This window comes from Cannabis sativa, chromosome 2 (assembly GCF_029168945.1).
Source record: "Cannabis sativa cultivar Pink pepper isolate KNU-18-1 chromosome 2, ASM2916894v1, whole genome shotgun sequence".
NCBI lineage: Eukaryota > Viridiplantae > Streptophyta > Magnoliopsida > Rosales > Cannabaceae > Cannabis > Cannabis sativa.
The window spans coordinates 52930365-52945855 of NC_083602.1; positions in this window are offsets into that span (position 1 = coordinate 52930365).

Below are 15491 nucleotides of genomic sequence, written 5' to 3' on the forward strand. Positions count from 1 at the left end.
GTTTGTTTGCTAATCAATAAATGAATCTGTATCTATATATATAAGAAAAAAGAAGAAGATAATTCTGAAACAGGATAATTATGTATGATTCGTTCACCCTTTTATCTTTATCTTTAACTAATAAGTCTAACAATTTGTTTCATTCTCTTCTCCTAATTTTTAGCATAATTGGTTATTTTTGGGATGTTAACGGAATGTGTATTTTTTTTTTTAATAAAATAATGTTATGTTAACGGAATGTGTATTTTTTTGACTAAACTTTTGTTAAAAAAATAATATAAATTAATTGGGAAAATTGGGAATATTCTGTTAAAGTTAACGGAGGAAACAAAACAACATCGTTAAACCAAGAATTACCGTTAGATAGACACTTTTAATATATAAAGATATATTTTAAAACAGATGAAGGTATAGATATTATACTACATAAATAAATATTATAAAAATTCTTGATTGTATAGTCTTACATCCCATTTGATTTGGTGTAATCAATTTTGGAATGGAATGGAAGTTTCAATTTTAATGTAATGTATATTACACTACTTATTAGAGTTAATTTTACATTGTTAATGTGTGAAAATAAATTGTCATATATAAGATGAATGAACTAGTCTTCCCATTACTTAGTTTTGAGATGGAACCTCGAAGGGCGGAACCAGAATCAAATATTAGGGATAGTCTTCCCATTGCTTGGTTTTGAGATGGAACCTCGAAGGGCGGAACCAGGATCAAATATTAGGGGTGGCCAAAACTATATTAAAATTTAAGTAACAAATTTTTTGAAAAGTACTGTTAATTAATACTTAAAATTAAAATATAAGCGTCTCTTTTTTATATCAAGAATGTCATCTATAAATGATTATTTTACAAATTCTTTCAAGAATTTGTTTTTTTAATATAGACTATAGCAAAAATTCACTTAAGAATTTATATTTCATGTTGTTATAAAATGTAGTCTTCACTATATTCATGATTGAAAAAGATTATTTTGTGGTAATTGTAAAAATTATTAGTATAAGAATAAAAATTATCACTTTATATATAAGAAATTTTTTTTTCTATTTTTACCAACCACTATCTTAAGTTAAAAATAATTGCCAAAACTATAAAATAGAAAGTTTTTGCAAGTATTAAAATTGTTCTTAACTTTTTATTTAATATTAAAATTTTTAATATTTGCCATATCATTACATTTTTATATACAGATACTAATATCATATATGTGTATATTATATACATGCAGCTATTTTACACTCAACGTTTGTTTTAATATTTACTTTCAAATTGTTTTATATTTAGTTTTGGTTTGACTAACAACAGCCAAAGAAAACTATGAATAAAATAGTGTACATATATATTTGGGGTGGGGGGTCAGGGCCACCCTTGGCTACAATATACCTCCGCCCCTGGGAACCTCATTCATCTTATCTCAAATTCTAACATGGTATCAGAGTCACTTGTGATTCGTTGTGAGCCCAAATTGTCACTGGTCCAAAAAACTGTTTGTGATTCGTTGTGAGCTAAAGTACTGTCGGTCCAAAAAAAATACTTCTGCTATCTCCCCTTTAACCTCTATTTGGGACCTTTTCGCCAATACGTTCGACCCTGTGGTCTCTTAAAGATCGTTTATTATACCCATACTTTCCAGACCCAAACGTGAGGAGAGTGTATTAGAGTTAGTCCCACATTGCTAATGTGTAGAAATAAATTATCATATATAAGATGAATAAGCTACTCCTCCTATTGTCAATTGGTTTTGAGATGGAACCACATTCACCATATCTCAAATTCTAATACTACTTATTAGAATCCTAATTACATAGCTATATATGACGAATAAAAATTACAATTTGATTAAATGATTATTCGACCTTTCTATCTTTTACTATACCTTTTTTTGTCCTTTCTCATCTCATATTATTACTCTTTTATGTTTATTTGCTAAGTCTTGTTTTATTGTATAAATAAAAATTCACACCATTGAAATAAACGAGTAGAAATTATTATTTACTTTCACTTTCTCCCTTTTTTTCTTCTCTATATTATATTGTTCATAATAATCTTTATGAAAATTTGCAGCAAAAGTCATCAAATTATTCACTTTGTTGCAGATTAGTCCCTAATCTTAAGAATTATCAATAATAATACTTAAGCTCGCTTATCTTGTAAGTTCATTCATTCCCTTTCTGTTAGTGTAAGTTAACTTACACGTATACACCTCTAGTTTAAATTTCAATCCCCTTTTTTTGTTTTATTGCTTTCTCTTCAATAATAAAATGAAAACATAAAATAAATTACAAAGTTAAAAATTAAACCTACAACTAATTAATCAAATACTTATTAAACCCTTTGATAAAAAAAAAAAGCCCTTTATTAAACCCAAACCTTTATAGAAAAACATAAGCCTAATTCCTAAATCGAGAGGAAGCTTTGAAGGGAAGGTTCTCATAGTAGCCAAAGGTAAAATCGAAGTGTGGGTTCTTACAGTAGCGGTGGTTGGAAGGGAAAATCGAGAGGAAGCTTATAAGATTCAAATCGTGGTAGGAGAAGAATGGACGTGGAGGGTTCTTACAATAGCTTGGTCGTGGAAGGTCGAAAGGAGTGATTGGTTCCGTCAATGAAAGGGGTCCTCAAAATTGTTACTATGGCATTTTGTGGATTGCAAGAACATCTTAGACAGAAGTAAACCCGGGACATCGTTTTAGGAAGTGCATGCTTGCATATGTAAGCCCTTGATTTTTATCCCAATCTTTTGTTATTATTATTACTGTTGTTGTTGTTGTTATTGTTGTTTTTGCCTAGAATTTCTCCCAAAATATGTGGCAATTCAGGAGCGAGGCAGGTAGCAATGGGACCCACACTACGGGACACGCCACCTAAATTACTCCGGGAGTCTAATATTTCAAAAGAATAATGACAGATTAGTAATCTCCGAGAGGGTCTAACTAGAGAACGGATATCTCTTGTCTTTTTCTCTCCGTGAGTGAATTCGACTAGGAGAGGGATAAGAGAGGACAGGTGGAGTGTAACACACTGCTCAAGGCTAAAACTACTGTACACACATTTAATGCGGTATGGGGAAGAGCATCTGACACCTTATGTTGAACAAACATGCTTAAGGGTTTAAATCCATAATTTCCTGACTTCACGAGACCCCATACATCAAATGATGGCTGCATAAATGAGTTTTCAAATCATAAATAAGGGATAAGTCAAGTCTCACCAAATACCTATAGACGGCCCCAATTTACCATAAGCAGTAGGTAATCATGTCCTAAGATTAAATTTAGGAAATTGTGCAAAGTATGGTTCATACAAACACGACAATGGTGGTCTTTTACCACCATTAAGAGCCTATAAATACTCCAATGATGTATAGCAAAGGGGATAAGGAAATTCTCTATAATAAATACTCTCATTAATACAATGACTCGTGGACTAAGGCTCATTAATACCCCAACCACGTAAAAATCCTCTCTTCTAACATTTATTAATTACTTCACACAACTTTAATTAATAGTTGCTGAAAACCTCGGTCAATATTTTAGTACTTTCATTGAGAGTTGTAGAAAGCTTACCAAAAGAGGAAATCATAAATAGCCTCATGGTACAATGGTGGTGACAAGGAACACTTCGTTCCACAACAACCTAATTACCCAAAGGATCCAGAAGAAGAAGAGGCAGCTTCTAGGGTGAATGTTGAAGGTGAAGGAGACACCAATGACCCCGAGGATACAAACTAAGAATCAAATCCAAGATAACTGTGGTAAAAACCATTTACATGGAGCAACCATAAGTTTTCTATTGCAAGGACAAGAAGAGAAATTCTGATAATAAGTCTATTCAATATACTTAAGCAAACTTCTCGATCCTAGTATCATAGGTTTGGGACTATCTGAACCTATAGCTTGTGGTATACCTTATAATTTACTTACTCTGGTACAAGCAACTTACTTCAGTAAGATGCTGAAGCATTTTTGTAATGGCTAACTCTAAAAGAATTCTTTTGGCTCTCAAAAATAGAGTTTATTTATCTAAGGAACAATTTCAACCATTCCAAAAAAGATAAAGGCCAAGGAAATATTTCCTTAAGCATCAATAATGAGAGGTCTCATGTATACTTCTGTATACATTAGACCAGACACATGTTGTTGAGTGAGAGTTATGAGTAGGTATCAGTTTAATCCAGGAAAAGAACATTGAAAAATAATCAAATAAATCTTAAGATTAAAGTAGGACCTATATGGTAGTTTATAAGGGTGATTTTTTGAAACTCTTTACACTACATTGACTAAGATTTCTAGATTTGTATTAATGCTAGAAAGTCTAAATTTAGGATTGTGATTACTCTGGGGGTGGAGCAGTAATTTTAGGAGAAGTGTAAAAACCTATCCAAAGTCTTTAATTCTACTAGTGAGACTGAATGTTAAAGTGGCCCAGAAGGCTACCAGATACTTATTCAGCCTATGGAAAGTTCTATATAATTTTTGGCATTATTTCAGTCATGGATTAACTACTAGTGTTACTTTCTGATAACACATATAGTTGCCAAATAGTAAAGAATCCAATACCCTAAGAGGAGTAAACATATAGATAGAAATTTCACAACATCAAGAATTTTGTGACTAAGGAGGATGTAATGGTGGAGAAGATTGATACTGAATACAATCTGTCAGATCCTATTACAAAGATAATACTACATACTATACTTGATTTGGACATGAAGGAGATAATATTAATTGAAATGTACTTTTAGTTTTATATTAGTGCAAGTGGGAGTTTGTTGGGATTTTATGCCCTAAATAAAACTCATTTTAATATAATCAGTTTTACTAATTACTTGTTGGAATTAATTTTACCAGGATCTTCCCATTCTATTTTGGTAGTTCGATCGTGAAATTTCTACTCAGAAGTATGTTTATTAACATCCTAAATAAGAACTTTCTAAAACGATAAATTAAACACATATAAAGTTTAAGAAACCTTACATTGGTTGCAGCGGAATAATATGACTCCTTCCGTTCAGATATCTAGCCCTTGATTCCTTTCTGTAGCAGGGCATTATCAATATCTGAACCTGGATCTCTTTCTCTGAATCCTTGATGCTGAAACTCCTTTGCTGATGATCTTTCTTCACGATCTTCCTCATTATGATTGAGGTATCACTTGATGTGTGTGGGCACTACTCATACACTAAGGATTTCGAAATATTGAAGAAGAAGAGAGGGAGTGGTCAGCTAAAGATAGGGAGAGAGAAGGCTCAGTTTTTCTGAATAGAAAAAGTCAGAATAAAAGTCTTGTTTTCCTGAAGCCTTCACTATCTATTTATAGCATTCCACTAGGGTTAGATTTGAATTATATGGCATTAAAATAATGAAAAAATCAATTTAAAATATACATATAGGTGGCCGGCCATACATAAGTGGATTGGGCCTTGGGTTTTGCAATTTTGCAATTTTACCACCTTTTGTATCTGATTTTCTCAAAAATGCCAATTTCCTAATTCAAACATTTAAATGCCAATTCTAACTATTTAATAACTATAAATAATTATTAAATAATATTGTCATTTATCATATTTATTAATTGAACCATACAAAGTATCATAATTAACAAATATGCCCCTATAAACTCTTTCTTTACAATTTCGCCCTTACTTAGTGAAAAATTCACAAAAAAAACATAGTCTAATTTGAGAATTATAATTGATTAATCAAAACCAATTACATGAGTCTTACAAGCAATATTATCTCAACTAGTGGGGGGACCATGGGTCTATATAACCGAGCTTCCAATAAGTAGATCAAGAATTTAGCACTAAAATTCACTAACTTATTAATTCTTCGTTGAATCCACGCATAGAACTTAGAATTGCACTCTCAGTTATATAGAATGCTCTATATGTTCCACCATATAGACACATCATTAGTTATCCATTGTTATAATCCTAATGTGATCAATGATCCTCTATATGAATGATCTACACTGTAAAGGGATTAAATTACCGTTACACCCTACAATGTATTTATTCCTTAAAACACTTGACCCCGTATAAATGATATTTCAGCTTATGTGAAATGAGTACTCCACCATTTATGTTCGTTTGGTCAAGCTCGAAGGAGATCATCCTTTGCTTACTATTCGCCAGATAGAAGCTATAGATTCCATGTTTATGATAGCGCTCCCACTCAATTGCACTACCATGTTCCCAAAAAGTACGTATCACCCTGACCAAAAGGTAGGCTTAACTAACAATTCAAGGAACACGAATAGCCTTTCAAGATTGAGCCTAATCATAACAGGATTAAGATCATTTGATCTAGGATCAACTAGGCGATATTGACTTGAATAGATTTTACGGTAAGTTTAATTAAATCTAAGTCAAAGTTCAATATCGGTCCCTTCCGATGCATACTCCATGCATCCAACCTGAGCTTTACTTTAACCAATGTTCTGGAAAGAACATAGTATTTCTCCAAATACAAGTAAACTCTTGTTGTAGATTATCATATCAGTAAAACCCTGTGTCTGATAAATCTAGGAAACTTTATTCACATAGTCATGTTTACTTTCCAATGTGTTGACGGCACAATAAACAGGATCAAGTATGTGAAAAGGGTTTCAGATGAATTTATACATTATGTACATATAATCATGAAATAAATCATGTGAACCATGCAACATTAAATGTTATTTCTGATCTATATTAATAAGTAAATCTAATTATATTGAAATGAGTTTTATTTAGGGCATAAAACCCAACATTACTAAAAGATCAGAATTCATTTTATGTTGCATGGTTCAAATGATTAATTTCATGATTATATGTTTATTATATAAGTTCTATTAAATCCTGAATATATAGTTATTTATGATTATAGTGTTGTCTGCACAGTGGAAAATAATAATGATTATATGCTTCATATTATTTAGTTCCACGATTCATTAGTGCACTAAATTTATGATTATAGTGTTGTCTGCACAGTGAAAAATAATAATGATTATATGCTTCATATTATTTAGTTCCACAATTCACCAGTGCACTGAATTTATATATATATTAACGTAATAATCAGCGATGTGGTTTACTTACTTTTGTATAAGTGGAATGTCCAGTGTTGTCTGTACAGTGGAACATAATCGTGATTATATGCTTGAAACTATTTAGTCCCACGATTCATTAGTGTACTGGATTTAAAGTAACGTGATAATCAGCGATGTGGTTTACTTACTTTTGTATAAGTGAAATGTCCTTTCCAAGGCGTTAGCAAAGTAATAATATCGGATGTATCATCTTACAATGGACTGGACTGATATTGACAGTGGAAAGGATATCATAAACTTAATGTTATGTTTTTTTAAGTCAATGTCACTTGGTTGATCTTAGATCAATTGATCTCAATCCTAAGATGGTTAAATTCTAGCTTAATTGTACTATATGGATTCTTTGACTTGTTCGTTTCTAGCTTGTCCGTAGGACTAGCCCATACTTACATCTTGGAAATTCAACAATGCAATTGAGGGGAAGCGAGAATCATAGATATGGAATTTATAACTTCTATAGCTATTAGAAGTGAAACGATAGTTTTCTTAGAGTTTGGCTTAATGTGATAAATGATAGAGCGCTCGTTTCAGTACTTATATTAGTTTACTGAAATATCATTTTACAATTAGCTAAGTGTTTTAAGAATAAAATAATTGAAGGGTAAAATAATAAATTTATCCCTACTCAATGTAAATCGTCTATAGAGGATCATTGCCTATTTAGATTGTAACAATAGATAATTCATAATGTATCTATATTTGGTAAATAGGGTATTTTGTGTAATCAGGAGTGTAATTCCAAATCTGTAGTGAATTCAGGAGGAATTAATAAGGTAGAAAATTTATTTATTAGGAGCTTGGTTACATAGGCTTATAGTCCCCACACTAACTGAAACAATATTATTTTGTAATCTCAATTAATTGATTTATTTAATCAATTAAGATTCTAAATAATAACTTTATTTATGAACTTTACTAAGGAATGATATAATTGAGAAGAAAAGAGAATTCATAGTTTGTTTATTAATTAAGAAACCTTAGAGGGTCTAATTAATAAATATATTTAAATGAGAATTTTGTTTAATAATTAATTATAACTATTAAATAGATAAAGTTAGCATTTAAGTAATTAGAATAGATAAATGATATTTTTAAAATATAAAATATTATCTCACTTTTGGAAGTAAAAGTGTCAAAATTCAAACCCATGGGCCTTGATGTTGAGTTCGGCCAAGGGTTGAATTTTTAAGCAATTTATTATTTTATTCAGCCCATTTAAACTAAAGCCTAACCTTAGTATCTCCCTATAAATAGAACATACTCGCCTTTGATGCAAAGACTATTAACTCTCTCTTTGTCTAACAAAATCTGAATAAAAAAGAAAGCTATTATTATTCTATTCATTATTTTTGAAATTCTCTTGGTTTCTTACTCAAAATTTTGTGTTCCTTGGTGTTGAGAGATTACCCACAAATATCAAAGTAATACTCAGCATAGTGAGGAAGACTATGTAGTTCAATCATCGCAGAAGGAGAATCCAAGTTCAGATCTTGATCATACTTTGTAACAAAAAGGATCGATGGTTAGAGATCTAAACAGAATGAATCATATTATTCTGCTGCTATCACGGTAAAGATTTCTTAATCCCTAATGTGTTTATTTATCGTTTTTAAGAATTTCATATTTAGGATGTTAAATTATATAATTATAATCAACATACATGTTAGTAAATCTAAATCCTAGTAAAATTAATTTCTAACAAAATTTACATACTCCACGAGTCACTCTTATTTACGAATTTTCTAATTGCAAGATAAAACTTAGCAAAATTTCTCTCTATCAGAGAAGAATGCGCTGTCATCATTACAATGATTTTTGTCACTATTTATAAGAATTTACTATGGCAGTTATTCTTTCTGTTCTTATCTAAATGATGGTTCATGAGACATGAACATTCACCACGTTTCATGTTATTTTAACATGTAGGAATAATATTAATAACTATCTAAATTTGAATAATGCCAAATAACTGCCACTTTTAATCTTTGAATGGTCATTTATCGAAATGTCATTCTGTTCAATACTTTTTCTCCTCGCAAATAACGTAGATGAATTGGTATATACCATTGGGATGCTTCTTGCAATTAGAGTGGCTCGTCAAACATTCTTCTAGTAAGGAATTATCCCAAATGAGGTTTTGGAGAATTTTTGTATAATACTTATAGGCAAACTTTTTCAAATTGTATCTCTTGTGCTTCTTGTGATCACAACATTCGATCTTACAACCAACTTAGTTTTCCTCTTCTTTATTGATACAAGTCTGTAGAAGCCATGTGTTTATATGCACAGTGTTTTCTCCTGAGGAGACCATATTGTAGGTCTTTGGCCTCACTCACATACTACTTAATGATTAATAATTTTGACTTATCCGTATGGTACAAGGCAAGATTTCAAAATCTGAACATCTGAGACTGTAACGCCCTAACAAATATGCATGCTATCCAACATGAGGGCAGGCCGCGGCACTCCCACATGGGGCCGCGACACCTGAGTTCGAATCCCAGGCCACAAAACAGGGGCGGGCCGCGGCCCCTGAGTTCCAAACCCAGAAAAATTCCCATTTCAGCTTCGAAAATTCATGCTCAAACACACCAATTCATGCTCAAAACTTAATCAAACCCTCAAACCATAAATTAAAATCATCAATATACATACGGAGAGTTGAAACACATACATAAAGCTCAAAATCATAGTATACAAGCTAGGGGTGTTCACAAAGTATCCGATCCAATCCAATCTGCACGATCCAATCCAATCCAATCCAATCCGCAAAATGCGGATATCCGCACTTGTGCGGATTGGATTGGATTGAAAAATCTAAAATCCGCACTTGTGCGGATTGGATGTTGTTTGACCTCAAAAAGTAACCGATCCAATCCAATCCGCACTTAATTATATATATATTAATTAAAAAAATACACAAACTTCTAATTTCTTAATCTTTTTTACTAATATATTGAGTTGGTGCATTTTATTTATTTTGTAATAAAAAATACAAAAAAAATAATTCTTATTCACATATAGACACATACACATAAAGTTTAAATATATATATACTAGTTTATTTATTTTAGTAACAGATACATATATATTTTAGTGTAAATCTAAAGATAAGTTATATATATTGATATATATATATATGTATATTGGTTTAATTTGTATATAAATAGAGATGGAAATAGATTATTATTGGAAATTAAGAAACAATAGTTTTTTTTAATTTTTTTTCTATGAAATATTAAATAATTTATTATGAAAAAAATAACCGATCTAATCCGCACTATTGCGGATTGGATTGGATTGGATTTAAACTCTTATGTGGATCGGATTGGATCTAAAATATAAAATCCGCACTTAGTGCAGATTGGATGTTGTTTGACCAAAAAAGTGCGGATTGGTACGGATGAATACCCCTAATACAAGCTTCATATCACATGTTTAATCACTATAATAACAAGCTCACCACATGAGAAAAATTCATCTCAAATACACACCTTTAAACTTGAACATCAGGCCATACTTTCAGCTTATAAAAATAAGATTCAAAACTTAAATTCACTCATTAAAAGTCAGTCTAAGTTCCCCAATAATCACAACATTAATTTGAATCCCATCTAACTACAAGGAATGACATAAGCATCATAATTTCATCTATTTCTTTAAACATGCATTCAAGAGCAAAACAATAATTAAGCATATTTAAACAACTTCAAACTCCAGCAATTAAGTTCAGAATCAAAGATGAAAATTACCTCAAACCTTCACAAAACCAAGCTCTAAATGCCAAGCCTCAATACCACCAATTCAATTACAAGGAACATTCAAAGCAAAGCAAATTTGAGAGAAAGAGAGAGAGAGGGGGAGGTTCGGCTAGGGCTAGAACAAAGCGAAAATTGGTTTTTCCTAAAATGCCAAAAAATCCTTTTTGCAAATAAATCAAATGTCCAAAAATGACTAAAATGCCCCTAGGGCCATATAACACACACATTCAATTAAGGGCAAATAGGTCATTCCCAATACACTTTCACGTATTCAAATAAATTTAGATTATTAACACATCAATAAAATACCAATACATAACTCCAAAATTATATTTTGGCCCCAAACCCGGTTCGGCCCGAAATATTCGGTTGTGACTATACCACACCAACTTGTTAGAACACACCAGAAAAAATAACAAAACATGCATACTATATAATAATATAGTCCATAAGCACGTAATCAAATTAAATTCACAGTCTTACTCGAGAAGGTCAAAATTATTAAAATGCCCCTAGCTCACCAACAGGATCTTAACATGTCATATATCATATTAATTCACGTATAATAGATTATTTAATAATATAATCCCACAATAATATACATTTAACTAGTTAGGGTTTGCTAATCCATTTCTCTTAATCTTAGGGTATTACAGAGACGCATTAAACAACACATTAATTCTTTTAGCTTGCAAGATTACTTACTTTCGGGTTCTTGTACACGTGTCGCGACTATATTTATTGTTTGAAATATGGGCATAACAATATATGTGATTGCTTCTTTTTTTTTCTTTTGGTGGTGTTTGATGCAGATTATGATCAAAAGAGGACTCGCAGGACTAAAGTTGTAGGTCACCGAAGTTAGATAAGACAATCAACAATGGTGGTCTATGTTGTCTGGAGCAGTCATCGGAGTTGATGAAGAACAATCAACATTTATTATCGATCGATAGTTGAAGGAGCTTCAACAACGATCAATCTATGAAAGAGAGAAGGAGAATTGGAGAAAAAGTTCAAACGACAGAAGAATTGCGTGAAAGATTTTTGTGATTTGTTATAATTTATTATAGTATCTCTATTTTATACTTTATACATTTTTTTTTTTAATTTTAACATTTTTTTGGGTCCCATATATTTTGATATTATTTTTTGTGTCTTATTTTTTTAACTTTAATTTTTGTTTTCTCATATGTAAAAAGCACTTAAGAATTTTAGCTTCATAGCTCCCTCGTATTGAAATACACAAAAAAAATAATATGTCACTTTTTATAGTACTTGACACTTTAAATTTACCCGAGTAAGTGAAAAAGAATTAAATTCTAATTTTTTTTTAATACGTTTTTTTTTATACATATATAATTTTTCTAATTATTTATGTTTTTTATTGTATTATTTTTAGGAAAATTTGCGGTAAAAATTATCAAAAAATTTACTTTGATACATATTAGTCCCCAACATCGAGTCGTTGATTCTAAATTTAATTGATCCGTTTAATTATTCAAAAACTTCCAGGTGTCGAAGTATTATTGGTCAAAATTATAATATTAATTTTTTTTAAAAAATAAATAAATAATTTTAAAATCTTAAATTATTATTTTTTTCTTTTCTTCTTTGTTCTTCTTCATCTTTTTCATCTTCAACCCCCCAGCCTCGATTCACCCCAACCTAACCCACTCCTAGTCCTGATCTTGTCAACCAGCCACCAAAAACTCGCCATTGACCCTCTCGATCTCTCCCTTTTCACTCTCAGTGTTTAGAATTTGATGTTTGCCTGTTGTACTCCTCCACTGAAATGGGATTGGAGTTATTGGTACCCTTTTTCAAAGTTGATGGTGGGTGGTGACTCGTTGTGATCGGACACCGTTGGTAGAGAGGCCTCGTTGCAACTAACATTGATTCTTCGACCAAAAACTATTGGGCGAAGAAAACTAGTACATTTGCGATGAACCATTATTGAATTGGTCATTTCTTTGCGCTAAATCGACATTTTGTTCAAACTTTCATAGAAAAAATTATAAAAAATAAAAAATCATTCACCAGAAATGGTGCCCATTCTCAACTAAGGTTTGATACAGTTCGAATCCAATGCAAAACAAGTCATCTCAATGAATCTAATACTGAAATTCTGTATTTTAATATTCCCAATTTAATTATTTAATTAAGTGATTAATTAAATGCGGAATAATGAAACTGGTACTGAAAACAGTTTTTCCGTAGTTATAGAATACAACTCTGTAACTCCAGAGAAATCCAGAAAAACAAACAATGCATAAAAGTAAAAACACACAAGATTTTTGTACGTGGTTTCAACAATCCTTTCAGATTGTTACTAGTCCACGGTAGGGCTGTACATCGGTCGGCTTGGGCGGTTTATCCTATATATTTTCTAACCCCATCTAAAGTTTGGGTTGCTAAAATTTAAGTGCAACCCGCCCAATTTAAAAAAAAAAAATCTACAAACCGACCAACGGTTTGGGCGGTTTGGTCGGGTTAACCCGCCCAAACCGGCCAATTTTTTTTTTTTAGTTTTAAAAGTCAAAATCAACAAAAATTAAAAAAATAAATTAAAAATATCACATTCCACCAAAGTACAATACCATATATATGACTTTAAAACTAATAATTAAGTATATAACTTTATATTATTATATATTTAATCATTTATATTATATATAATAAAAACTAAAAAGTTTTTAAAAAAAATAAAGGTGCAAAATCGGGTTGGTCGGTTTAATTGGGCGGGTTGGACCTATTTTCAACCCGCCCAATTAACAGATTGGGCGGTTTGTAATTTTTTCGAGTTATTTCGGTTTGTAATTTTTATCGGTTTTTTCGGTTCGGTTTGGGCGGGTTATTTGATTTAGGCGGTTTACAAACTTTTTTGTACAGCCCTAGTCCACGGGGCCACGCCCAGAGATAAGATTCAATAGATTGGTATAAAAAATACAAAGTAATTGACTTATGCATAAATAGACTCCCTCTTATTGTATGCCGCAAGCTTGATGTATTCCACCTACTAACCGAATCTTGATAAAACTCCAAGAGCTCGAACTCCCTTCGATCACCTTGAAGAGTGCTTGAATCCTCCCGATTCAAGGCTTAAAGGCTATCTCCCGAAAGCCTATACAACCATCTCCCGAAGGTTGTATGCTTGTATCATCCCGATGCAAGACTTCAAAAGTAATCTCCCAAAAGCTTGTAAAACCCTTCTCCCGAAGGTGTGCTTGTATCCTCCCGATGCAAGACTTCAAAAGCAATCTCTCGAAAGCTTGTAAATACCTTCTTGCGAAGGTGCACTGATGTTCTTCTTCGTTGTAGACTTGAATACAGACTCAAGACAATACAAACAACAAATAAACAGAGTAAGAGTTGAACAGCTCTTCTCTACATAACAAAGACACTCTTTCCTTAAGATATGAAAGTGAATGAAAGAGATTAACAAAGACACTCTTTTCTTAAGATATGAATACAATTCTAAGTGTATAAAAGAGATTCAAAACTTAGCTGCTATAAGATGTATTTATAATGAATATACATCTTATTGACAGCTTACATTCGGTCTGATCAAGACCTCAGCCCACTAGAAACTTCCCTAAAATAATTCTTCAATCAGTCCAGGAATTTCTGTTTTTGTACCTACAGAATCGTGGGCAGTAACTACAACTTTCCTTTTATAGAAAAGGAAAGTTTAGCTCCGGTTTTCTCTTCAAGAAATCTGATCTAAGAAAATGGGAAACTCAACACAAGATCAGATTATACAGCTGGTTAAATAAAAAAGAAATGGGTAACCAAACTTACCATTTTTACCTTTTTTCCAAAAATAGGAAAGCTAGACAACTTTCCTTCTAAGTTTGAATACACAAAATAGGAAACCATATTAATACATACCAGCCGAAATATACAATAAATAATACAATATTTTTGTCAATTAAATATGCCAAAAATGGAATTAACAAATAAAAATTACAAAAAATTGAATTGGAGGTGAATTCAATTCCAATTTGATAGCTGGATTAAAGGTGCTTGGGTAGGAAAATTGAAATAAAAAATAATATATTTTTTTTTCAAGAATTAAAAAAAGGAAGAGATTTTGGTTTGGTGTTGTGTATATAAAAATGCCCAAAGAAAAAAAAGAAAATGGTAGGAGAGACCGAGAAGGTGGGTGGTGAGTTTTTGGTGGCTTGTTGACAAGATCCAAGCTGAGAGTGGGGGTCAGGTTGGGATGAATCGGGGCTAGAATTGTAGAAGAAGAACAGAAAAAAAAGTAATTTTTAAGATTTTCAAATAATTTATTTATTTTTTATTTTTTAAAATTAAAATTATCATTTAGACTAATAATACTTCGATATGTGGCAATAAATCAATTAAATTTTAGGCTAATAGACTTACGAAAAATTTCTCGAAATTAAGGACTAATTTGTATTAAAGTAAATTTTTTTTGAGACTTTTGCTGCAAATTACCTTCAATGGTAGAGAAATTACCTCATATACTATTTTTTAATTTTTTTTTTTTTTAAATTTACGGTTTGAGTTTCTTAGTTTCTCCGGTGATTTTTATATGGGTCGCTACACGAATTTTGCTTGTAATTTAGGTTGCTTCGTTAGTTGCAATATAGATTTTTATGT